Source organism: Lampris incognitus, chromosome 3 (genome assembly GCF_029633865.1).
Source record: "Lampris incognitus isolate fLamInc1 chromosome 3, fLamInc1.hap2, whole genome shotgun sequence".
NCBI lineage: Eukaryota > Metazoa > Chordata > Actinopteri > Lampriformes > Lampridae > Lampris > Lampris incognitus.
The window spans coordinates 22,741,869-22,768,423 of record NC_079213.1 but is presented as its reverse complement, the minus strand read 5'-3'; the positions used below and the strand labels follow the sequence as shown (position 1 = coordinate 22,768,423).

General features: G+C 48.9%; 1 non-coding gene across 1 annotated transcript; it reads right to left on the bottom strand.

Moving 5' to 3' along the window:
• Window positions 1-5,628: 5,628 nt before the first annotated feature.
• On the bottom strand, window positions 5,629-5,700 carry trnae-uuc (transfer RNA glutamic acid (anticodon UUC)). Its single transcript has one exon. It is a non-coding gene; the product is annotated as a tRNA-Glu (tRNA).
• Between the last annotated feature and the right edge of the window lie 20,855 nt (window positions 5,701-26,555).

Genomic DNA, 26,555 nt, shown 5'->3' with positions numbered 1-26,555 from the left:
CAGTGACTTTCCTAAGTAGGGATGGGTATCGTTAGGATTTTATCGATACTACTACTCTTATCGGTACTGCTTATCGGTTCGGTACTTTATCGATACTCTTATTGGTTCTTTTTGATTATTATGCAAGAAAAAAAGACACTTAATTAAGAACAGAATCGACATTGCTTTATTATTCTATTATATAACTTTATATAAATATAAACAAATATTATTTATTCAGCAGCAACAGCAGCAGCAATGTTTTAAATGCGTCTGAATTATAGACTTTATAATCAACATTCAACAACAACAAATAAGATAAAAAATAAAAGTAGATAAAGTTAAAGAAAAAAAATATTAAAAATAAATTTTTACAGCAAAAGGCTAACGGAAGTTCAAACAAACAAGAACCTAGAACATTATCCTAACAGTTCTTCTGCAGAAAAATCAACATATCTGCCTTCTCCGGCAGGAGTCGTGATCTCTCCTGACTTATAGTGTCCCCGGCTGTAGAGAAGACCCTCTCACTGGGGGTGGAGGAGGCTTGGGCACAGAGGTAGGTGGTTGCAAGCTGTGTCAGCAAGGGCAGAGTACCTCTCTTTTCCCACCACTACAAAGCAGGGGATTCTGACATGGGGATGGAAGGCAGGCCTTTGTAGAGTTGGAGTTCGTGATCAACTCGTTCACTGACGGACAAGGTGTTCTGCCGCATGGTGGTCCGCAGCTCCATGTCTTCATCAGCAAACAGCTCCTCCAAGGCATTCCTTGGTTTGTAGAGTGGAGTGGCTGTCTCCTCCTTTCCTACTTCTTCTGACTCCTGTTGCTGCTGGTCTGTGTCTGTGTGGTCCTGCTCCTCTGTGTGGCCCTGCTCCTCTGTGTGGCCCTCCTCCTCTGCTAGAGCTGCCTCCCTCAACCGGTCCCAGGTGGCATCACTCTCCATCTTCCCTTTGAACCTGGGGTCCATCACTGTCGCCTCGAGTAGGAAGGCCTGGATGGTGTCTTCCTGGTAACGTCCAGAGAGATTCCCCCAAACCTTCTCTTTAATGCTCAACACAAACAGTGTGTCTTCCTCCTGCACTGTGAAATGGTCTTCAAGTTTCCTGAGGATTGGGAGGATTTGGCCACAGGTGGGAGTTTGTTCACTGGAGACGCACAGGGTGGATGTGTACATGACACGCATGAGTTGTACAAACTCCTCAGCCTTCTGGAAATCCTCATCTTTCAGCCGGCCCAATTTGTCCTTTTCCATTTGTTTCCTGAGTCGTGGGTCCATGGATGCAGCTTGGATTGCTGGGTATTGCTCCATGAATCTTTCTACCATAAGGAAGAGAGAATTCCACCTTGTTTTCACATCAAGGATCATTGTGTGTTGGGGAAGGTCTGAAACAAACAAAATTTTCATCACAGCACACTTGAATATATAATTAAATTAATTAAAATTTGATTGGGAATTTTAAAAAAATGCTTTAATAGGTTGAACTGGCTTCTTACCTAGGAGCTGCTGCTTTTCTTTCAGGACTGTTTTAGCCATGGATGACATCTTCATCCAGACAACCACTGCCCTGATTCTTCCTGCCCACCCATCAATGGCACTGATCTGATAGATTTTGTGTGCTGCTATGTTCAGTGTGTGAGCAAAGCATCCGATCTTCAGGACATGGAGTTTCCTTATGGCAACATCCATATTAGCAGCATTGTCGACTGTCACTGCTACAATCTTGCCAACTTCTATGCTAAATTCTTTCAAGAATTTCTGTGATCTCCTCTGCCACTACATCTCCTGTTTGTGCCTGGTAAACAGCTCTGGTTTTAAGCACCGTTTGTTTCACACTGCCTTGGCTTGTGTAATGTGCTGTAACCGTGAGGTAGTGGTCCTGAGTTAAGCTGGTCCACCCATCAGTTGTAATGGCTAACTTTGGCACATCTTTAAGCTCTGCGATAACATTGGCCTTTTCAACATTATACCAGGCAGGAATCAGTGTGTTACTGAGGACATTCCTGCAGGGAGTGGTATATTTGCAGTTGAGAGCATTGGTCATCTCCCTAAAGTAAAGAAAGGATTGAATTATTGTAAATTTGTGTGGAGTGGTGGGAATAACTGCTTCAATAACATATAACAAAGCTGCTCCCCTTTTTGACAACTATGTATTAAAAAAAACTCAATATACACTGACTGATTAGTTGTTACCTAAAGCCCTTGGACTCCACTGTAGAGAAGGGGTGCAGGCCTTTGACAACAAACTGGGTCACAGCCCTGTGACACTCGTTCACCCTATCCTCCGTCATCCTTCCACTAGCTGCTAGCGTGAAGGGACTTTGGGCTTGGCTGGGACCGGTGGTGGTAGAGGGAGGAGGGGTGGGCTGGGACATGGTGGCTGCAGCCTCAGCCTGACAATCTACAAAAAGTTGTGAAATCTTTCAAATATTTGAAGCTAAACAATTAGCTAAGCAATTATATTTTATTTAATAGTCTATTCGTAATAATTTGTTATTAGCCTAGCTAACTCCATATCTATGGCTTATATATTTGTAGCTAAACAATTAGCTAAGCAATTATATTTTATTTATTAGTCTATTCGTAATAATTCATTATTAGCCTAGCTAACTCCGTATCTATGGCTTATATATTTGTAGCTAAACAATTAGCTAAGCAATTATATTTTATTTATTGGCCTATTCGTAATAATTCGTTATTAGCCTAGCTAACTCCGTATCTATGGCTCATACGGCTTACCTGCCGTGGATGTGGATGGAACATTACGAGCAAAGCAGTCGAAAACTCCGCATTTCTTCAGATTAATACCATGTTTCGACAAAAGATGTTTCGACAGATTGCTTGTATTGCCACTGTAACCAGGTTAAAATTAATGTTTTATTTTATTTTGTTTGAGTATGAAATATCACCAAATCCTGTCTGTGTGCTATTATTTGTGTTTACTACATTTTATTTTATGTCATTATTTACTTTTATGTATGTTTTACAACGACCGTCATATACGTGTACTGTCGCTTTAAGAGAGAGGTCTTGTGGGTACACGGAAGAGGGAACGCGGGAGAGGCCATTTTTGTTTTGTGGGAGGAGTCTCAAGCAGCGATCGAGCCGAGCCACGCGTGTTTCTTACCGTAGCACAGTTTTGCTGGTTGAGGAGAACGTAACCTTGAGTATCCCTGTAAGAAGATACTGCAAGCTGTGGGATAAAATACTTGTTTATCCTTTCTTACATCGGAGTCCCGTGGACGGTTTCTCCTTCTAACGCACACGAGTGAAGTCCGGGCAGTGGTTGAACTTCGACCCCCACGTCCGTAAGAAACACCGCTCCCGCTGGAGGACTGGACGTTTGTCGAAGGGTTTGAAACCAAAATAAATGGCAAGGTGGGCCAAATAGAGTCCTGTGTGTCCCCCCTCCTTGATCATGATGATGATGATGATGAGAGACTGAGGGCCCCCCACAACACCTGGGGCCCCACCCAACTAGAACACAACGCAGAGCTAATGATGAGAGTGACGGGCATGCAGCAGGCTGACCAGCATAGAACAGCATAGGACTGCCCCCGTTACACCACCCTTACTGGCAAATGATTTGTTGCACTTGTGGCAACGAGCGTTGTTGTCATCGACTTTTGAAAAATATACCCAAACTTTTGAACGTTTAGTTCTTTCCGCCATGATGAGCCCTTGAGCAGAGCTGTCTGTGCGTGTGTCAGCGAGTGTGTGGAGCACAGCACAGCCCCGCCCCTCGCGCAGTAAGAGAGAGAGACAGAGAGATGGAGAAAACGGCGAACAAGATTATGTTCGCGACGTTTAAATTCCTCGAAAAACACAATTGCCACAATATAAATCTCACTCCATGATTTCTCGAGTACCTACCGACTACCGATAGCAGAACCGAAAACGTCGGATCTTAAAAATGCTCCGGTTTTTACTAATTTAGAACCGGTTCCCGTTTAGAACCGGGTTTCGGGGGGCATCCCTAGCACTGAGATATTAAAATGGAGGAACTTTCAACACTAGCAGGAGCCTGAACCTGTAGCAACCACAGATGGCGAGACAAAATGCAGTAAACTTCAATTTAGGCTTTACAGGATCCCCTGATACGCCACAACCAAAGTGTGGTCGAGATATGGTGAGCTATGAATAGCGAGATTGCGACAAAGCTCCTGGCCATTTTGCCAAGGAAACTTGAGGCATTTCAAGAATAGAGGAGAGTATAGTGGAGGAATTTAGTAAACTTCAATTCAGCCTTTAAGGGATCCCTGCTGAGCTATGCATAGCAAGATAGCGACAAAGCTTGTTGCCATTTTGCCAAGGAACCTTGGGGCGTTTCAAGGTTAGAGGAGAGTATAGTGGAGAAGTTTAGTAAATGAGTGAAAGTGAAGGCCACGGAAACCTAACGTCTACGATCATGGCGGGTGAGTGGTTTGGTAATCTTTGCACACACTCATAACTGCACACAAGAAAATTACCCTCCAGGTATTGGCTCATCATGAATGATGTATCCCTTTCTGCTTGACATGTCATGAATGAAGACAATAGTTGATAGAACCCAGGTGACCAAGTGCCAGTGTAAAAGCCCTGAAAAGGGAGTATCTGTATTACAGATAAACAGACACAGACTTTCCTCTGATCACATTGTAATGAATCAAATGTTAATACAGCAACCACATACAATCAAAACATACTGCAGTAATTCCCAAATAAACTGCGGTAACTCAGCTCATTTATGTTGTACTGTTAACACAAACTCATACTTTATAAGCTACAACACTAGTAGTCCACTGAATTAATAATAGACATTTCGGCAAACAGTCTACAAACCAGTGCCCGCTGTATGGTTTTCCTTCCACACTGCTCTACAGACGACAGTGCGGTTAGCATTACATGAGGTTAGCATTACATTAGATTAGCATTACATTAGCATGGTTAGCTTATTTGTCGCCATGCAATTAACTTCATTACTCCACAATACACGGACATACCATAATACTGATTATTTTTAGCGCACATAAGCACATTTAACTAACACACCTGTGAACATAAACTGTTTATCTGAAGGGACTCATACCTGAAAAGGGAGGATTTGTATTACCGATACACGGACACAAACTTCCCTCTGGTCACGTTTGTAATGACTGAGGGGAGGAAGGCGAGGTGTCCCTTAACGTAGCGCCACAGCTCTATACTCCCCCTGCTGGAATCCTCTGGTAACTACAACTACACGGTACTGCTGGTGTTAGGGAGACATTATCGCCACAAAACATGGAAATACAGGAATTACTGTTCTCAAACTGTTGCAGCGGACAACAAAAAAGATAAAATATAACATGAAAATGCTGGTAATGAACATTATTCCATCTGTCACACCAGCATATCACCTGCAACCTGCCAGTGACTGTCCTAAGGGCTTAACGATACACATTTGGAAACAACGCTTGATAATGGGCTCTACATTTTTACCAGCACCACTTCATAGTATCCTTGTCGCTCATATTCTCAACAATCACCCAAATTCAGAGATATTCAAACAAGCTTTATTTTATAACCGAGCTGTCTATAAAAGCCAAGGAGACTACCTACTTGACAGGTGAAATATCAGATTTTAAATCTAAATATGGCACTAAGTGTCATTGGCCTATGTGGACTAAATTACATTTCCATACCGGGAGTTGAACCCGGGCCGCCTGGGTGAAAACCAGGAATCCCTACCGCTAGACCACATGGGACTGAAACCTACACTGCTACCCAGGGGAGAAGGGTTTGTCTGCGGACTGCAAGAAAGGGGCGTAACTTGTAGCAGGAGGTGTAACTTGTACTTTTCCAAATCGCACCAAGAACGGAGAATTCATCCAAAAGGTGGCGGTAATGCACCATAAATTGTTTGCTAACCGCCATAATAGAAGACGACACCAGCGAAGAAGAAGATGAAGCGGGATGTTTTAAATGTTTAGTTGTGAAAATGGAGGATCGTGGAAAGGTTAGACGTTTTGATAAGTGAAGTGTTTTGTTTAGGTTTTTTTTTTTTTACTAATTTTATTTGTATAGCACAGTAACAGTCTGTCACAAATGCGGAACGGTAATTATCCCTAATCCTAACCCTAACCCTAGTGGGTGGTGGGCGTGGATTGTAGTGGTGACGTTACTTGTGGTGGGCGCGGATTGTAGTGGCAACGTTACTATCAAAGTGGGCGTGGATTGTAGTCTTCTGCGGGACGCAGGTGGATAGTACAGACCCAATGTGTGTTTGCAGCCACCTTGGCCAGTACTGATCGGGAAATGCATGCGTGCACATTTTTTACCAGCACCGCTTCAAAGTCTCTTTGTTGTTCACACAAGTTCTATTTGCCAGAAACTTTGCTTAGTCTGATAATGAACTATGTAGCTATTTATCACCTCCACAAGCACTGAGATATCAAGATGGAGGGACTTTCAACACTAGCAGGAGCCTGAAACTGTAGTGACCACAGGGGGCGAGACAAAATGCAGTAAACTTCAATTTAGGCTTTACAGGATCCCTGTTGAGCTATGAATAGCGAGACAGCGACAAAGCTCGTGGCCATTTTGCCAAGGAACCTTGAGGCGTTTCAAGGTTAGAGGAGAGTATAGTGGAGGAGTTTAATAAATGAATGAATGTGAAGGCCACAGAAACCTCATACCGCACAGCACATGTTACCAAGAAAGTCTCAGTCTCTCTCTGAAACCGAAGTGCACTGAGGGCCACCTCGCCCTGACGTCCCGGCGGTTTTGAATGTTAGACTACTGCCAATGAACCAATTCCCTGGCAAAACTGGTTGGCTTTCAATATTAACAGATTTTACGTGAAATGTAAAAATTTCAGGCAGATGGACTATATCTTTCGGCAACTTGTTTATGTGAACATACTGTAGCATTGTACCAGCTATTATTGTATGTGTCACATCTGCTTGATACATCTGCTAGTCGCCGCCCTGTGTGATGGCCTGGTGGCCTGTCCACAGTGTCTCCCCGCCTGCCGCCAAATGACTGTTGGGGTAGGCTCCAGCGACCCTGAGAACAGGGTAAGCGGTTCAGATAATGGATGGATGGATGGATGCTAGTCCTCAATTTTGATGCATGTTTGAGTCTGAATGAGACTCAAACATATATGGATGACTCGCCCTGAAGTTTGTTCTAACGCTAACCATCTTGATGCGCACCGTTCTTTCACCAGTCAACCTAGAGCAAGCCGCGGGGTGGGTGGGACATGAGGCCTGTGATATTTGCATATTCATAGATCCTGAATTTCTCAATGAGGGACAAAATGTAGCTGAGCTTCTGATCCCTTTTGAGTTTTTCTTTATTCTTAATTTTTACGTGGGAAAGCCATGTTAAACAATATATTAGTCATCTCAGAGTATTTTTCAACTTTAAAACATGTTTAGCGAGGTACTTTAAGCTTTGGTGAAACTCTATGAAAAATATTTGACACACACATACCACAACCACATATTTCTTACCTCCACAACTCAACTGCAGGTAAACTGAAGTCATGGGGAGTCATCAGTCAGAGAGGAAACCTGGTTTCTACCATCTAAAACAGCGGTCGGGAACCTATGGCTCGCGAGCCATATATGGCTCTTCCGGTGACGGCATATGGCTCCCAGACAATTTTGAGTTGAAAATTATTTTTTTTTCAAAAAAATCAGTTTGGAACTGATTTTAAAATACTTGTGATATTTCTTAATAATACTGTGTCATTTTAAAGTAAACAGAAATTAGTTTTGAAGATAAATTTCACGGGTCACGGGTCACCCGTGGGTCGGGTCGGGAACCAATGGCTCGCGAGCATGTCCGGGTCATTGTAAAGGTGAAGAAATCAATTTTATCAGATAGCCAACTAGTTTATCCGCTTCAATCCTTGTAACGGAAAAGATGGCGAAAAGAAAAAAAGACGATGATTACCGTGCATTCCAGGCTGCGTGGACAGAGGAATTTGCATTTGTGGAGAGAGCAGGATCTGCGGTATGTCTAATATGCAATGATAAAATTGCATCGATGAAACGGTCAAATATAAAGCGGCACTTCGATACGCACCATGCTTCATTTGCATCGAAATATCCAGCGGGGGACAGCAGGAAAAGGGCATGCGAGGAGCTACAGCGGAGAGTGCAGACGAGTCAGCAGCAACTACGTGTTTGGACCAAGCAAGGTGACGGGAATTCCGCTAGCTTTGCGGGGGCTTTGGCAATAGTAAGGAATGGAAAGTCATTCACAGATGGCGAGTATGCCAAAACATTCATGCTTGATGTGGCCAATGAACTGTTTGATGACTTCCCAAATAAAGACAAGATAATCAAACGAATAAAAGACATGCCCCTGTCAGCAAGAACTGTGCACGATCGTAGCATCATGATGGCAAATCAAGTCGAGGAAACACAAATTAAGGACATAAACGCCGGGACATACTTTTCTCTCGCGTTAGATGAGTCAACAGACGTTAGCCATCTATCTCAGTGCAGTATCATTGCCAGGTATGCTGCAGGTGACACACTGCGTGAGGAAAGCTTGGCTGTTTTGCCAATGAAAGGGACAACAAGAGGAGAGGATTTATTCATGTCTTTCATGGAGTTTGCTAAAGAAAAAAAACTACCGATGGATAAACTTATTTCTGTCTGTACTGATGGTGCACCCTGTATGTTGGGGAAGAACAAAGGATTTGTAGCGCTTCTCCGTGAACATGAAAAGAGAGCCATCCTAAGTTTTCATTGCATCCTGCACCAGGAGGCGCTTTGCGCTCAGACGTGTGGCCAGGAGCTTGGCGAGGTGATGTCTCTGGTCATTCGAGTGGTCAACTTTATTGTTGCCCGAGCTTTAAATGATCGCCAGTTTAAAGCTCTGTTAGAAGAAGTTGGGAATCATTATCCCGGTCTGCTTTTACACAGCAACGTGCGTTGGTTGTCAAGGGGGAAGGTGCTCAGCCGTTTTGCAGCTTGCCTGAGTGAAATCCGGACTTTTCTTGAAATGAAAGGCGTCAAGCATCCTGAGCTAGACAACACTGACTGGCTCCTGCAGTTTCACTATCTCGTGGACATAACTGGCCATCTGAACCAGCTCAATGTGAAAATGCAAGGTATTGAAAATACAATCTCATCCCTTCAACAAGCAGTGTTTGCATTTGAAAGCAAGCTGGAAGTCTTTCTCAGGGACATTGAAACAGGTCGTCTTCTGCACTTTGAAAGACTGCAACAATTTAGAGATGCATGCTTAGCAAGTGACTCCACTCAACATCTGGATCTCCAGCAGCTAGCTGGCTTTACGTTCAATCTCCTGCAGTCATTCAAAGCACGTTTTGGAGAATTTCGTGCGCGCACTGGTCTTTTCAAGTTCATCACTCATCCACATGAGTGTGCAGTGGACAAAATCGACCTGACATGCATCCCCGGGGTCTCTATCGGAGACTTTGAGCTGGAAGTTGCTGACCTGAAGGCATCAGACATGTGGATGAGTAAGTTCAAGTCACTTAATGGAGAGTTGGAAAGTCTTGCGCGACAGCGAGCAGAGCTGGCGAGGGAACACAAGTGGACAGAAATTAAAAATCTTCAACCTGAAGACCAGCTGATTCTTAAAACTTGGAACGAGCTTCCTGTGACATACCACACAATGCAGCGTGTGAGTATTGCCGTATTGACCATGTTTGGCTCTACATATGCATGTGAACAGTCTTTCTCGCATATGAGGAACATTAAGACCAACCTACGCTCACGTTTAACTGATGGAAGCCTCAACGCCTGCATGAAGCTCAACCTCACCACGTATGAACCAGACTACAAGGCCATCAGCAAAACCATGCAGCACCAGAAGTCGCATTAAAAGTAAGACATATTTAATTTATTATACGTTAAAAATACTATATGGCTCTCAATGAAATATATTTAGAAATATTTGGCTTTTATGGCTCTCCCAGTCAAAAAGGTTCCCGACCCCTGATCTAAAACAAGCTAGCCAGGAGTCGAACCTAGAATTTTCTGAGCCTAGTCAGACCCATTATTCTTTTTTCTTTCTTTTATCACATTATCCATTACGCCACTAGCCCACATTATGTGATGACATCTGTTCAATTCCATTCCTTCATATTACGCACACATATCCTGCCTGGGACAATATACTTTTAGATTTTATGTTGTACCTCGATGGTACCTTGATGTTACATCAAGTTGTCGCTTGCAGTGGCAAAATAGCATTTAGTACAAGGAAAACATGATTCCTAAATGTTTTATTAGAAATTTGCCCCCACGAGGACACAGAAATAACTGCTCTTGCCGAGCTCAAACTTGGTGACATCCACTGCTGTGGCCCGGACACGACCCTGGGTTGCTGCGGCCACAACGCAGAGTACTGACCTCTACACGATCACGGCGGATGAGTGTTTTGGTAATCTTTACGCACAGTCATAACTGCACACAAGTAAAATTGTGTTTACCGTCCAGATATTGGTCAATCATGACTGATTTACTCTTTTCTGCTCGACCCTATTGTATTTAGAAATCACGTCAGGACACAGCGCTGTCGCTCGACACAACCGCTACGTTGCATTCTTTATTTAGACTGACACAGCATCACAGGCAGACCCGATCAAACAACCCAGAACCCGCAGGCATCACCAATCGATCCCAGCACAATAGAACAGCACCAAATCAAATGCAGCACTGTCGATGTGTGCAGACATAACACCCCCCCCCCCCGGCAGGATTTCAAACATGAAAGGTTGACACAAAGTCCTCTAGGTCAGTGTTTCTCAACCGGGGGTCCGCGGATCCCTAGTGGTCAGTGGTGTAATTGCAAGGGGTCCGTGAAAATAAAATATCTTTAAAAAAAGATCCTATGACATTTATAGAAATAGGATTATTTTACTCAAATGTGACTGAGACCTTTATCTACCTAAACTATAAAGGGTAACAGGACTTTTTTCTCTAATTACATCTGTTTCACAAGTGTAATTTATTGTATTTTAATAAGAGATCTCGCTCCCGTTTGCATTGTTAAAAGTTACTGCATAAAAATTCTGTTGTTACATATATCTGAAAGTTACTGAATACATATTCTGTTTTGTTACATATATCTGAAAGTTACTGCATAAGAATTCTGTTTTGTTAACTATATCTAAGTTACAACTGAAAGCTCTTATTTTTGCCCCGAAGAGTGAATAAATGCTATAATGCAATTTAAAATGCAGTTTCTACTGTTTCTATGAAATTGCAACCCCCCTCCCCCAAGATCAGGTGGAGGGGTCCTCGGGGTAGATCAAAAATACGCAGGGGGTCCAGGACCGCAAAAAGGTTGAGAACCACTGCTCTAGGTGGCCAGGGCGTAAACGTATGCGAACAGGTCGCGGGGCGGCCTGAGGCTGGGCAGGCCGAGGTGAGGAGGGAGAAGGCAGGGGAAGCTGAGGCCCAGGAATGTCTGGGGCCCGTGTAGGAGCTGCATGAAGCCCCGGGGCATCTCGCCATGCCGAGGGAATGGCTAAGGTTGTGTCACCAGCTGTGTGTGGTGGAGCTGACACCTTCCGTAGACGACTGGAGTGCCACCGAGTGCCATCGCTGAGGAGGTAAGTGGCTGGGCCCAGCTGACGGGTGACTTGGAGAGGAGAGGACCAGTATGAAGCCATTTTATTGTCCCTGTGGGGCCTGCGGACCCTGACCCAGTCTGACACATTGATGTCTGGCACCCTGGTTCGTTTTGACTGGTCAAACCCTTGCTTCATCCGCATCTGCTGACGAGTGACTGAGGCTCTGACCCCAGAGGGAGGTGCCTGGGGTGTGGAGGGGCGGAGCCTGTCAAGGGGCATGCACAGTTCCCGGCCTAGCATGAGAGAGGCTGGGGAGACGCCTGTGGTCGAGTGCTGTGTGCCCCGATAGTGCAGCAGAGTGTGACGGATGGCCTGCGTGAAAGAGCACCCTTGGGCCATGTGTGCTCTGAGGCCGTTCTTCAGTGACTGGTGAAAACGTTCAACGCCGCCATTGGCCTGGGGGTGGTAGTACGCAGTGCGTATATGACAGATGCCCTTGCTTTCGAGATAAGCAGTGTACTCAGCAGAGACCAGCTGAGGGCCGTTGTTAGTGGTGATGGTCTTTGGGAGGCCCTAGCGAGAGAAAAGAGAGCCCAGGAAGTCGATAATGATCTGTGAGGTCACAGTGCCGGAAGTGGTGAGTTCAGGCCATTTTGAGTGTAGATCGTAGGCGACCACCATGAAGCGTTGGTGGTGGGGAACTCCATGGATCTCACCACAAATGTCCAACTGCAGGTGTTCCCAGGGCTGAGAGGGCCAGGCGAGAGGTTGCAGGGGTGGGGGAGCCTGGTGGCCAGTCTTACCACTCACAGGCAGGCAGAATAGTCCTTCACCAGAGCCTCAATATCTCTGTCTATCCCCGGCCACCACACCAGGTCTCGGCAGCGCTGTTTCAGTTTCACAATGCCCAGGTGGCCTTCATGCGCCATATTCAAAACACGTGCACGGAGAGCAGCTGGGACCACTGTGCAAAACCCACGTGCCACGCAGGTGTCGTTCCAGCAGGAGAGCTCCTGTCTGACTCGGGCGAACGCAGTCAGCTCCTCTGGGACCTTGTGAGGCCAGCCGTTCTGGATGTAGGTGCGGAGCTGGGAGAGGACAGGGTCCTGTTCGGAGGCTGCCCTCAGCTTCTGCAGAGAGACAGTGGCCTGAAGGGGTGTGTGTAGCATTTGGACAATGTCCTTTTCCACACAGTCAGTGTCCGTCTGTGGAGCTGGGGTGGAGACAGAGCGAGAGAGCAAGTCAGCGACAACATTGTCTCTGCCTGGGGTGAACTGCAGGCTGAAGTTTTACTGGTGGAGGCGGTCAGACCAGCGGTGCAACCTCAGGGGTTTGTGGCCTGTCCCAGATGTGGACAGCAGCGCTGTCAGGGCCTGGTGATCTGTCCTGAGGGTGAAGGAGCGGCCATAAAGGTAGAGGTGCCACCTTTCACAAGCCCAGATACGGGCTAACACCTCACGCTCACCCACGGAGTACCGCTGCTCGGTCAGGTTGAGGGCACGGGAGGCGAAGGCGATGGGCTTCTCCACACCGTTCTGGGTTTGAGACAGCACAGCCCCTATCGCTGTGGCTGATGCGTCACAGGTCACAAAGGTGGAGCTGGAGATGTCGAAGTGAGCCAACACTGGTGGTGAAGTCAGTTGAGTCTTGAGATCACGCACAGCGTCACTGCATGCCTTTGACCACACCCATGGCTCGTCCTTATGCAGCAGCTGGCGCAGGGGGGCTGTGGTCGCAGAGTACTGGGGAAGAAACCTCAGGTAGTAACTTGTCATACCCAGGAAGGAGGCGACCTGGGCGGCCGAGCTGGGCTCAGGGATGGCCTGAATGGCTTCCACGTTGGATTGTAGTGGAGTTACACCGCTCGCTGACAGCCGGAACCCCACGAACTCGATGGCTGGCACAGAGAGGACACATTTCTCAGCATTGAGAGTTAGCTTGTGCTTGGACAGGGCTGCGAAGACCATATTGAGGCGCTTTTCGTGGATTTCACTGGTGGGCCCGTGTACCACTATATCGTCCAGATAAATGGCCACGCCCAGTATGCCAGCCAGCACAGAGACCATGATTTTCTGGAAGCAGCTAGGGCCGGAGCTGAAACCGAAAGGAATCCTGGTGTAGCGAAACACTCCTGCATGTGTCACAAAGGCTGTGAGGTTTCGGCTGCTGGGGTGGAGGGGCACCTGTAAGTACCCCTGTCTGAGGTCGAGCTTGGAGAACACCTCAGAGCCATAGAACTGAGCAGTGAGTTCTTCTGAGGTGGGCAGTGGATACTTATCAGGGACCACTGCCTTATTTACTGCACGTAGATCGACGCAGACACGCAGGCCCCCCGACTTCTTCTTAGCCACCACGAGGTTTGAGACCCAAGGTGACGCGTCCACCGGTTCAATGATGCCAGCTTCCAGCAGTTGTTGCAGCTCGGCGGAGAACCCATCACGGAGAGCCAACGGGATGCGGCGCAGTGGTTGGATGACAGATTTCACAGCAGGGTTGAGGAGAGGTTGATGGGCGAAGGCGGAGAGGCAGCCCAGCCCCATAAACAGTGATGGCCACTTCTGCTGCCAAGGTGTGGCAACAGTCAGGATTGCTGCCCCCCTTGTGTCTATGAGGGAGAACCCCAGAGCGGAGAACAGGTCCAGGCCCATCAGGTTGGCCCCACGCCGTGCCACATGAAAAACTGCATTGGGCACCAGCTTGGTTCCATAGCGGACAGTCACTTGGAGAGAGCCAACCAGATCGATTTTGGAGTCACCATACCCACAGAGGACAGCTGAGGGTGCGGACAGTGGCAGTGAACCGAAAAATTGACTGTAGGTATCAACATTCAGGAGAGACACACCTGCACCGGTGTCCAACGGCAGGGGGATGCACACATCATTAATGTTGACTGTGCATGATTTGAATGACACTGGCCCAGAGCTCACCTTGTGAATGACGGCGGTTGAAGACTGGGGGGTGTGGCCCTCTGACCCAGCCGGGGAAGATCGACAGACGTTGGCAAAGTGATTGTGCTTACCGCAGCTACGGCATGTCTGGCCACGGGCAGCGCAGTTCTGAGCCCTTGAAACATGAGACCGAGACCCACAGTTACCACAGGACTGCTGAGGGCGGGGCCGAGAACGCCGTCGTTGCAGTTGCAAGACGTCCCCAGTGGAGTCGGCGCCCGCCTCCCTCTGGCTGGGTTGCGTCCCGAGGGGCAGCCGTGAGTAGAGGGAGGAGTCGTTGGCAGCTTGACTGGAGGTGGCCACTTGCTGTGTATTTAGCACAGCAGCACACTCAGCTGCTCCCTCAACCTGTAGTGCGATGGTAATTGCTCTGGACAGCAGCAGATCGTCTTTTTCCAGCAGGAGAGTCTCACGCACCTTTGCGTTGTTGGTGTGTTCGATTAGCTGGTCGCGAACCATCTCGTCCCGAAGCGCGCCAAACTTGCATGAGCTAGCTAGCCCTCGCAAATTAGCTACATACTGCTGCACAGACGCACCAGGCAGTTGGTGTCGCTGACGGAATATAAATCGCCGAAGGAGGGCACTCTGTGGAGCAGCGAAATGGGTGCTCATAAGTCCCACAGCTTCGTCAAAGCTTGTGACGTTCCCCAGAGTCCCGAGCACACGACGACCCTCTGCTCCCAAGCAGTGTAGCAACAGAGCCGTCTTCCTAGCCTGGCTCACGTCGTCGAGCCCTGAGGCGATGATGTAATTTTCAAAACTATGTAGCCAGCGAGTCCATGGTACCGGGGGCTTGCCAGGTAATGCCAGGAAGGGGGCAGGTGGTGGGAGAGAGATATCAGCCATCCTCGTCGCCAATATTGTATTTAGAAATCACGTCAGGACACAGCGCTGTCGCTCGACACAACCGCTACGTTGCATTCTTTATTTAGACTGACACAGCATCACAGGCAGACCCGATCAAACAACCCAGAACTCGCAGGCATCACCAATCGATCCCAGCACAATAGATTAGCACCAAATCAAATGCAGCACTGTCGATGTGTGCAGACATAACAGACCCTTCATGAATGAAGAGAGTAGTTGATAGAAGCCAGGTGACCAAGTGCCAGCATATCACTCGCAACAAGCTGAGGTTTTCTGACCCATTTTATCCAAGTTTGCCGAGACAAGCCCTGAGCGTACAATAGAGTTTTGGAGCTCTGTATGAGTTGGATCTAGCATCAACATTTGAGGAATGGGAGAGAATTATTTCCAAAAAAAGAGGGCATGCGTAGAACAACCGTTAAGAATCTTCATTAGCCCTGTGTTTCAACATGAGGGTCGTTAGGCACTGTGGACAAAGATATTCAAACAAGTTGTATTTTGAAATAGAGCTGTGTATAAAAGCCAAGGAGACTACCAACTTGACAGGTGAAAGGTCGGATTTTGAATCTACACATGGCACTGCGTAAGTATCATTGGCCTCTAGGTACAAAATTATATTCCCATACCGGGAGTTGAACCCGGGCGAAAACCAGGGGTCCTAACCGCTAGACCATATGGGACTGTGGTCTACACTGCCACCCAATGTGTGTCCACAGCCAACTTTTCAAGTACTACACACAACTCTGTTTCAAGAAACACACGTAGCATATTCTTCAATAGCGCTTCAATCTGTCATTGGCAGTGATTGTCCTAAGGGCTGAACGATACGTTAAGCCCTTAAGGACCTTTGGAAACAAGGCCTGATGGGCTCCACAGTTTACCAGCACCGCTTCAACGTCCCCTTTTTGCTCATATTCTCAACAATCACACAATTTCTATTTGCCAGAAATTTGGCTTAGTCTGATAATAGACTATGCATTCGCCAGACGCATTACACAACTACACATTTCTCACCTCCGCCGCAGGTAAACTGACGTTTTGAGGAGTCATCAGCCAGAGAGGCAACTTAGACACTGTCAAGCTGGCCAGGAGGGAAACCTACAAGCTTCTCACCCGCAGCCTGACGCATGATCCACTACGTCACTAGCCCACAACCTGTGGTCACTTCTGTTCAATTCCGTTCCTTCATATGACGCAAACACAACATGGACAATATGATTTTAGTTGTTATGTGGTCCCTCGACGGTTCCTTCATGACACCTCGATGCTGCATCAACCTGTCGCTGGCAGCAGCACAATAGCCTCTAGTACACGGGAAAGACATGCACTTAAATGTTTTACAATGAATTTGCTCCAAAGAGGACACAGAAATACTTGCTCTTGTTGAGCCGGAACTTTGCTGCATCTGCTGCCGTGACCCGGATTCGAACCGAAGTTGCTGCGGCCACAACGCAGAGTACTGACCACTATACGATCATGGCGGGTAATTCCAGTGACAAGCTTTACTCATACTCATAACTGCACACAAGACAAATGGTGTTCACCCTGCAGATCTTCTCTACACATGACTAACTTTACATTTCCTGCTCGACACTTAACGAATGAAGAGAAGAGCCGATGGAAGCCAGGCGACCACGTGCCGGCTTTAATTCGGAACCGAGCCGTCAGTAACAGATGACGACAGAACCACCTGACAGACGAAACCTCAACTTTTAAATCCACACATGGCGCCGAGAGAAGCTGAACCAGCAGAAACGCTTAAATGAGAAAAATGGATATATTGAATCCTGTGGAGTTAGAAAACAACGAGACAGGAGACGTGAGAGTAGACGTAGTCGAGGTAGTTTACTAGCTCCAACTTTGCATGTCATACGTTCGACAACGACACTGAACTCTGTACCGGAAGCGGAAGTGCATTATCTGACCTCTTAGGTGAATGTCTCTAGTTATATAGATGTGGGTCACCACAATCCCACCTTTAATACTACGTGTTTTAGTAGATATGAAGCAGTAGACTGTAAGATGATTAAAGTAAGAAATGTTATTAAATATTAGTCTTTCAATTTCAATCCGACTTTAAGTTTTTCCTTCAGCTTTTTCCACATGGTTTTAGCTGGGGTGACCAGATTTTCAAAACCCTAAACCGGGACCCTAAAAAGTGTACCGCACGTTCGTGCACGCGCACACGCATAGGCACGCCCGTACGCGTATGCACGCGCTCACAAGCTTGTCTGTCTCGTCGGACATGATACATTGAAGGATTTTTATCCCCTCCCACCAAAAAAAAAAACAGGCTGGTGTAGCCGGGACACCCAGCCTGCAACCGGGACAATCCCGGACAACCCGGGACGTCTGGTCACCCTATTTTAGCCTTTGCTGTGCCACCCTGAGCAGCTTGTCAGCATCTTCCTTTGTTAGAAGCAACGGGTGCAGTGTGGCGAACAAGCTAGCTAGGTACTCGCTACAGGGGTTGGATAAAAACTTGGCACAGTGCTGAGATGCTGAGCTTTCCTTCCAGTACAGCAGTGTTTCCCTACCCAGTCCTCAAGGACCCCCTATCCTGCAGATTTTCTTTGCAACCCTGAACAGGTACCTGTTTGTAGTTATTCAACCAATCAGCAATGAATTATGTCAGACGTTGCACACCTTGCATAATGACGTCCTGTGAGCTGATTGGTTGAGTAAGGACAAGCAGGGCTACGTATGCAGGGTTACAAGGAAAACCTGCAGGATAGGGGTTCCTTAAGGACCGGGTTGGGAAACGCTGCAGTACAGGACCGTTTTCCCCGGCAATTGTGATAAGATGCCGCTACGTATTCATTTTAATCCTGATATTCAGGGGGACGTGTCAGGCCCACTTCGCTCCTGTGCGTGAGATGCGCTCCCGCCATGCCACCGAGTGCTAATTCACGCGGGGAAATTTGAGGACACGCCATTGACAGCTGATTGGAAGCCCCCTTCGAAGCTGTCAACATGTATTCAGTGCGTCGTCGACCCTTTCAAACGATGTAAATTGCACCTCTCAGTTCGGTTCTTTTGTTATCGCTTCATTATCCCCCCCCCCCGCGCCTATTTCCCTCTGATTCAGAAGTGTGTAGATGGTGCTTGTAATGAATGAAAGGTCACGTGTTTAACTTGACCTACTCACGGGTGTACGTGCAGTGCGTGTGACGTATACAGGAAGTGAGACGGGCATGTTATGAAGGTTGTATGTCGGATGAACGCTAGTAAAAGCTACACAGTTAAGAACCTACGAAGTCGGCTCGTTCTTGAATTATTCTTATGTCAGTAAGACAAGGCGTCTACGGACATTACATGGTGTCAGAATAGTCTGTGTATCTGAACACGAGCGGTCATGCCGAAGTTTAATCCGCCGAGTGAATTCAAGTTTGACTGCCCCGTTGAATGGCCGGAGTGGCAACAACGGTTTTCGCGCTTCAGGCTCGCGACAAAGCTGGATAAAGACGACGGGGAGATTCAAGTGAGTTCGCTGATTTATGCAATGGGCAGCGAGGCTGAAAAGATATTCAGCTCGTTTGACTTCGCGGCGGAGGGTGATAAAGTGGACTATGATATCGTACTGAAGAAGTTCGACGACTACTTTATTCCCCGCCGTAACATCATACATGAGAGGGCGTGCTTCTATCAACGTAGCCAGCAGCCAGGAGAGACAGCGGAGATGTACATCCGGACATTGTATGAGCTGTCTGAACACTGTGAGTTTGGGGACAAGAGGGATGAACATATCAGAGATCGTCTGGTAGTGGGCATAAAAGATAAGGTGCTCTCCCGTCAGTTCCAGCTCACAGCGGACCTTACTCTGGTGAAAGTCATTGAACAAGTGCGCCAGGCGGAGGCAATAACAAAGCAGCTCAGCCTCCAAGCTAACCAACCAGAGGCCCAGCTGGCTAACGTCAATGTTGTCCGACGGCGGGACGGACGCCAAAACAAAAAGGGCGGACAGCGTCATGGTGGCAGCAGACCTGCAACCAACAAAGTAGATGAATGCGGGAGGTGCGGCAAGACGCAGCACACCGATGAGCGGAAGTGTCCTGCAACGAACAGTAAGTGCAACAAGTGTCATAAAAAGGGACATTGGGAGCGTGTATGTCACTCTAAAGCGGTGAGAGAAGTCACTGAAGAGGTTAAACAGCAGTACTTTCTGGGAGAAGTTGGCAAAGAGAGCAGTCAGGAAGATTGGACTGTTAGTTTAACAATAAGTGATGTACCAATAACCTTTAAAATTGACACGGGGGCTGACGCTACTGTTTTCAACCAAGGGACATTTAAAAAGCTGAAGCCAAACATAAAACTGGGACCTCCTGACACATGCTTCATAAGCCCAGGTGGAAACATCAGCTGCATAGGACAGTTTCAAGCCACAACCAACTACAAGGAGAAACAATACTCCTTTCCAGTGTATGTGATCAAGGGGAGAGGCAGCTGTCTGCTGAGTCGTCCAGAGGCAGTGGAGATGGGTCTAGTGAAGCGGATGAATGAGGTCAGTGGAGTTTTCGGTTCAAGTGGACTGCTGAAAACAGACCCAGTGAAAATAGCTCTGGTGGAGGGTGCCCAGCCATACGCGGTGCATACAGCCAGACGGATACCGCTGCCACTTGTACCACTGGTTAAGAAAGAACTGCAGCGCATGGAAAATGAGGGCATTATTGAAAAAGTGACTCAGCCCACAGAATGGTGCGCCGCTATGGTGCCGGTGCTGAAACCGAACAAGAAAGAGGTTCGCTGCTGCGCTGACCTCAGGAGGCTGAATCGAGCGGTGAAACGTGAGAAATACGTGCTGCCCACTATGGAGGAAATAATGCCAAGGCTCGCAGGGTCAAAGTTCTTCACAACGTTGGATGCAGCAAGTGGGTTTTACCAGATCCCCTTGCATGAAGACAGCAGGGGGCTCACCACTTTCATCACCCCATTTGGGAGGTATGCTTTCTGCCGCCTTCCATTTGGTATAACGAGTGCTCCAGAGATTTTCCAGAGAAAGATGGCGGAAACTCTGACCGGGCTAGAGGTCACAGAGGTGTACATGGATGACATCCTTATACATGGAGAGACTGAGGAAATCCATGACCGGCGCCTAACAGAGGCGCTGGGGGTCATTGAAACAGCAGGTCTCAAACTGAACCAAGCGAAATGCAAGTTCAAACAGAAACAAGTCCGCTTCCTTGGTCATATCATCAACGAGGCAGGCATCAGACCTGACCCGGACAAAGTGGCCGGAATAGAGAACTTTCCTCAGTCCCAGAATGTGACAGAACTCAAGAGGTTCCTCGGGATGGTGAACTATTTGGCAAAATACGTCCCAGAGCTGTCCACTGTAGGTCAGCCGCTTTATGGACTGCTTAAAGCAACGACAGAGTGGCTGTGGGGACCTGCACAGAACACAGCATTCCAAGACCTTAAAGCAGCACTCGCCACCGCCCCGGTACTCACCTTTTATGACGTCACTAAGGCTACGGTGGTGTCAGCAGATGCCAGCAGCTACGGGCTGGGAGGCGTTCTGCTCCAGCAGCACGGGGAACACTGGAAGCCCGTGGCCTACTGCTCCCGACGGCTGAGTGACGCAGAGACAAGGTACGCACAGATCGAGAAAGAGTGCTTAGCCAGCGTCTGGGCATGTGAAAGGTTCGAGAAGTACTTGTTTGGGCTTGACAATTTCAGACTTGTCACCGATCATAAACCACTAGTGCCTCTCATGAACAGCAAAGACTTGGATAATGTGCCCATTAGGTGCCAGAGACTGTTAATGAGGCTGATGCGTTTCAACGCAGTGGCTGAATACGCACCAGGCAAAACTTTAGCTGTGGCTGATGCACTCTCCAGAGGCCCAGAGCAGTGCTACGGAGATGGTGCTTCTCATGATGATGTTGCAGCGCACATTGATGCCATCGTGTGCCAGGTGCCTGCCACACCTCAAAGGATGCAGGAGATAAAACAGAGCACGGATGGGGATCTGCAGCTCCAGACAGTGTTGGGCTTCATCAGACACGGCTGGCCTGAGTATGTCGATAAAGTGCCGGAGACAGTCAGAGACTTTTATCAGGTGAGAGGGGAGTTATCTGCGGTAGATGGTTTAGTCATCAGAGGCAGTCGTATCGTCATTCCCACAGAGATGAGGAAGGTGATCTTAGACAGAATACACGACGGGCACCAGGGGATAGTTAAGTGCAGAGAGAGAGCTAGCCAGTCAGTGTGGTGGCCCAAAATGACAGAGCACATTACAACAAAGATACAGCAATGTCAATTCTGCAGAGAACACAAGAACACACAGAGAAAAGAGCCTTTAATGTCAAGTGAGCTCCCATCCAGACCATGGCAGAAAGTTGGCATAGACCTGTGTGAGTACAAAAAGCAAAACTACTTGATAGTGTCTGACTATTATTCCAGGTTTTTGGAGATCCTAAATCTACCAACAACTACTAGCAGTCAGGTTGTAGCTAGGCTGAAGGCTACATTTGCACGTTTTGGTATCCCTGAAATTGTAGTTAGCGATAATGGGCCACAGCTAGTTTCAGAAGAGATGAGGAGGTTCAGTGAGGATTATGATTTCATCCAGGTGACTTCAAGCCCACACTACCCCCAGAGTAATGGACAGGCAGAGAGGGCTGTTCAGATAGCCAAAAGCATATTAAGGCAGGAAGACCCTCTCCTCGCCCTGTTGACATACAGAGCTACACCCTCTTCTTCCACTGGAGCCAGTCCAGCGGAATTGCTCATGGGTAGGAGACTCAGAACCACCTTACCCACATTGCAGCATAACCTGAAACCGGCCTGGCCTAAAGAGGAACTGATCAAAACCGCTGACGCCGCAGCCAAATCGAGGCAGGCTTTCTACTACAACCGCAGGAACGGCGTGCGGACACTGCGCCCACTGAACTCGGGTGACGCAGTACTCACCAAACCTGATGGACAGAAAACATGGACAATGCCAGCAGTTGCTCACAGTCAGAGCTCAGCTCCCAGATCCTACATAGTGGAGACAGCTCAAGGTGAACATTACAGAAGGAACAGGCGCCACCTGTTGGCCACACCCAAAACACTCACCTCTGTCAGCAGGGATCCTGACCATGTCACTCCAGGGGAGAGTGGAAACACGGATGAGTCCCGAGCAGCAGAAATGCCAACTTCCACACCATATGTTACTCGCTCTGGCAGGGTGAGCAAGCCAGCAATCCGGCTGGATTTGTGAGGCGTATGGACTTGTGTACTGTGGGAGATTTTTAATTTTTTGTGAAAAGGGGGGTGATATACAGGTTAAAATTGTTGGCAGTAAACGTTCAGAGAAATGTTTAGAAAATAATCTTAGAGGGGGAGATGTAATGAATGAAAGGTCACGTGTTTAACTTGACCTACACACGGATGTACGTGCAGTGCGTGTGACGTATACAGGAAGTTAGAAGCGCATGTTATGAAGGTTGTATGTCGGATGAACGCTAGTAAAAGCTACACAGTTAAGAACCTACGAAGTCGGCTCGTTCTTGAATTATTCTTATGTCAGTAAGACAAGGCGTCTACGGACATTACACTCATCGCCAGCGCCTCCGAGGAAGAACACCTGTCCCATCTTCACGCGCCTCAGCCAGCATGGGCTGATCGTCAACCCGGCGAAGTGCCGGTTCGGGCTGACGGCCATTGATTTCCTCGGGCACCGCATCACTGGGGACGGGGCGGTCCCCCTGCCCTCAAAGGTGGAAGCGGTGGCGGCCTTTCCGCACCCCCAAACAGCTCGTGCGCTCAGGGAGTTCATCGGGATGGTGACATTCTACCACCGCTTCATTCCCCGAGCCGCCTTTATCATCCGGCCACTGTACGAGGCGCTGAAAGGCAAGTCCCCCAACCAGGCGGTCGACTGCATAGCAGAGCGGGACCGTGCGTTCACCGAGACTAAAGCTGCGCTCTCCTAGGCTACCCTGCTAGCGCATCCTTCACCTACAGCGCCTAATTCCATAACCACGGATGCATCGGACTATGCTGTTGGTGCGGTTCACGAGCAGTGGGTGGGTGGGGGGGGGGCTTGGCAGCCTTTGGCCTTTTTCAGTCGCCAGCTTACACCCCGAGAGCGCAAGTATAGTACTTTTGACAGGGAACTCCTCGGTCTCTGGCTCGCCGTCCGGTATTTCCGGTTCCTGCTAGAGGGCCGCGAGTTTACTGCGTACGTGGACCACAAGCCCCTCACGTTTGCCATGTCCAAGACGGCCGAGCCATGGTCCGCTCGCCAGCAGCGACAACTCTCCTACATTTCGGAATTCACTACCGACATCCAGCACGTCGCTGGTAAGTCTAACCAGGTAGCTGACTGCCTCTTTAGGGCAGTGATTGGAGCGGTCCACCTAGGCCTGGACTATGCACAGATGGCCGCTGACCAGGCCACGGACCCGAGCATCCTCCGTCTCCGGACCTCCGACACGGGGCTCCGCCTGCAGGACGTTCCTTTCAGCGACACAGTTGTCACCCTCCTGTGTGATGTCTCCATAGGACAGCCCAGGCCCATCGTCCCGGACAGCTGGAGACGCCCCGTGTTTGAAGCTGTGCACGGCCTCTCTCATCTAGGCGGTAAGCCATCCGTGCGCCTGACCTCTGCTAAGTTTGTGTGGGAGGGACTTAAGAGAGACGTGAAAGCGTGGGCCGACTCGTGTGTTGCCTGTCAGCGGGCTAAGATACACCGCCACATTAAGGCGCCCCTGGAACGCTTCGCAGTGCCGGAGAGACGATTTGACCATGTCCACGTCGACCTGGTTGGTCCCCTACCCCCCTCCCATGGGTTCACCTACCTCTTCACTGTGGTGGACAGGACTACCCGCTGGCCTGAAGCTGTTCCCCTGGCATCCACGACGTCTGCTGATGTGGCCCGGGCTTTTATTGGGTCGTGGGTCTCACGTTTCGGTACGCCTTCCGACCTTTCATCTGACCGCGGGCCACAGTTTACCTCAGAGCTATGGAATGCTGTGGGTGAGGCTCTGGGCGTCAAGCTTCACCGCACTACCGCCTACCACCCCCAGGCGAACGGCCTATGTGAGCGCTTCCACCGGTCCATGAAGGCTGCGCTTCGGGCTACTCTCAAGGACTGCAACTGGGTCGACAAGCTCCCATGGGTCATGCTGGGCCTGCGGACCGCCCCGAAGGAAGACCTACAAGCCTCCTCTGCGGAGCTGGTGTACGGCACGCCGCTGCGAGTCCCAGGCGATTTCATGTCCAATGCAACGCGTCCCTGGTCAGCTGTGGACCAACGAGCCTCCTTGCTGGACGGGGTCAGAGCTTTCACACCCATCCCTACCGCCCAACACGGCGCTCCGGTGTCCCAGGTGCCCCCAGGTCTGCAGTCAGCGGACTACGTGTTCATCCGTCACGACGCACACCGCCCCCCTCTGCAACCCCCTTATGACGGCCCCTTCCGCGTCCTGGAACGGGGAACTAAGCACCTGGTGGTGGATTTTGGGGGCACGGCCGAGCATGTTTCAGTGGACCGTGTTAAACCCGCACACCTGGACTTGACGCAGCCGTTGGAGTTAGCCCAACCTCCTCGTCGCGGTCGTCCCCCGGCTACGCCCCCCCCCCCCCCCGTGGAGGCCCGCGCTGGCTCTTCTGCTCCTCAGGCCGACCTCCACAGGCCCGCGTCAATGCCTCCCAGAGACACTCCGGCCCCTGTTGGATCTGCTCCTCTTTGGCTTTTAAAAGGGCGATGATAAAATTAGTTTGTCTCACCCGTTCGGTCAACAGCTGGCGCTGTGTCCTCTGGAGGATCTTACCAGCTCGGTGCCCCTTGACAGGAGATTTCATCTGCAGCCCCTTAAGTGTAATGCCGCGGACGGCCTGTCGTCCCCCCGCGCCTGCCTGACTTCGATTACTAGGGCGAATTCTTTGGGGGCTCATGTGGTGGACACGTATTGGGGATAGAATTCACCCCAGGAACTAAGGGTTAAGTTAGGGTTGCCCTGGCAGGTTAACGCAGGGTTAGGTTATGGTTTTTCAGCCAGTTTTCTGGTTATTCTTGCCGCCTCCGCTCAGTCGAGCTGTGGTTTTGTTGTCTCTCTGATTTACCGTGGATTAAAGAAAGTGCCTACACGGCTAAAGTGTGAACCTACGGTCTTCTCCGTTCCTTCGGCTCTACAACATCCTGTTTATGTATCTTGGGTAAACCATACAGACTAGGTGTAGCATCCTCTGGGTATAATCTGTGGTACAAAATTCGGTCAGTAGCATTGTCCTGTTCTAACAGCTTCAGAAAATATCACCTTGTTCTTGTAACCACTGCCTGGATCTCACTTCAGGGGCTCATAAATACGTTGCTGAGTGACGTCATAACTTTCTCATGGTAGTCATCTGGTTTAATAAGACAGTGCATCTGCCTTTGTCCGCCGGAAGGATGATGATGTTATTGTCCTTACTGAGCATCGTGAGTGCGTTCCTCTTGTCTCTGCTGATGGTGGACGGTGGCGGCTTCGCATTGTTGAGGCAGGCTGCAACCATCGTCCACAATCGCTCCGCTTTCGGGTCCGTGATGTTGTTCAGATCACTGATTCTGCGGCTGTGCTGATCAGCTCCACTAGAGGGGTTCGGCCGCTTAGCAAGGATGTCTATTTCCGCCCGGGTGAGTTGTCTGTCGGACAGATTCTTCACCCACTTGTCCACGTCACAGGCGTGTGCCTGGTGTCCGTCTCTCTGTCTGCGGTTGAGGGCGCCATCTGTTGTCTGCCGATGTATCTGGCTTGCGGCAAGTAGGCTGAACTTCTTTTGCTGCCTGGTATTCGACTTACCATGTTGTGCTAGACGAGCCTTCTCGATGGACTCAGTCACATGTTGGACAGTGGTCTCATCTAAACACGACGCAAGTCTCTGTTGGATCTGCTCCTCTTTGGCTTTTAAAAGGGTGATGGTAAAATTAGTTTGTCTCACCCGTTCGGTCAACAGCTGGCGCTGTGTCCTCTGGAGGATCTTACCAGCTCGGTGACCCTTGACAGGAGATTTCATCTGCAGCCCCTTAAGTGTAATGCCGCTCTGTCTGCACCGGAGGCGGAATCTCAGGTGGTTGCATCGACGCATGTTTGTTCACATGCACAGAGATGCATGAAAACAACCATGTGCAGCACAAACACACAACACATACAGTAAAGACACACAGACACACACCTAACACACACTCATGCACTGACACATACGTTATGTAATCACACACACACACACACACACACACACACACACACACACACACACACACACACACACACAC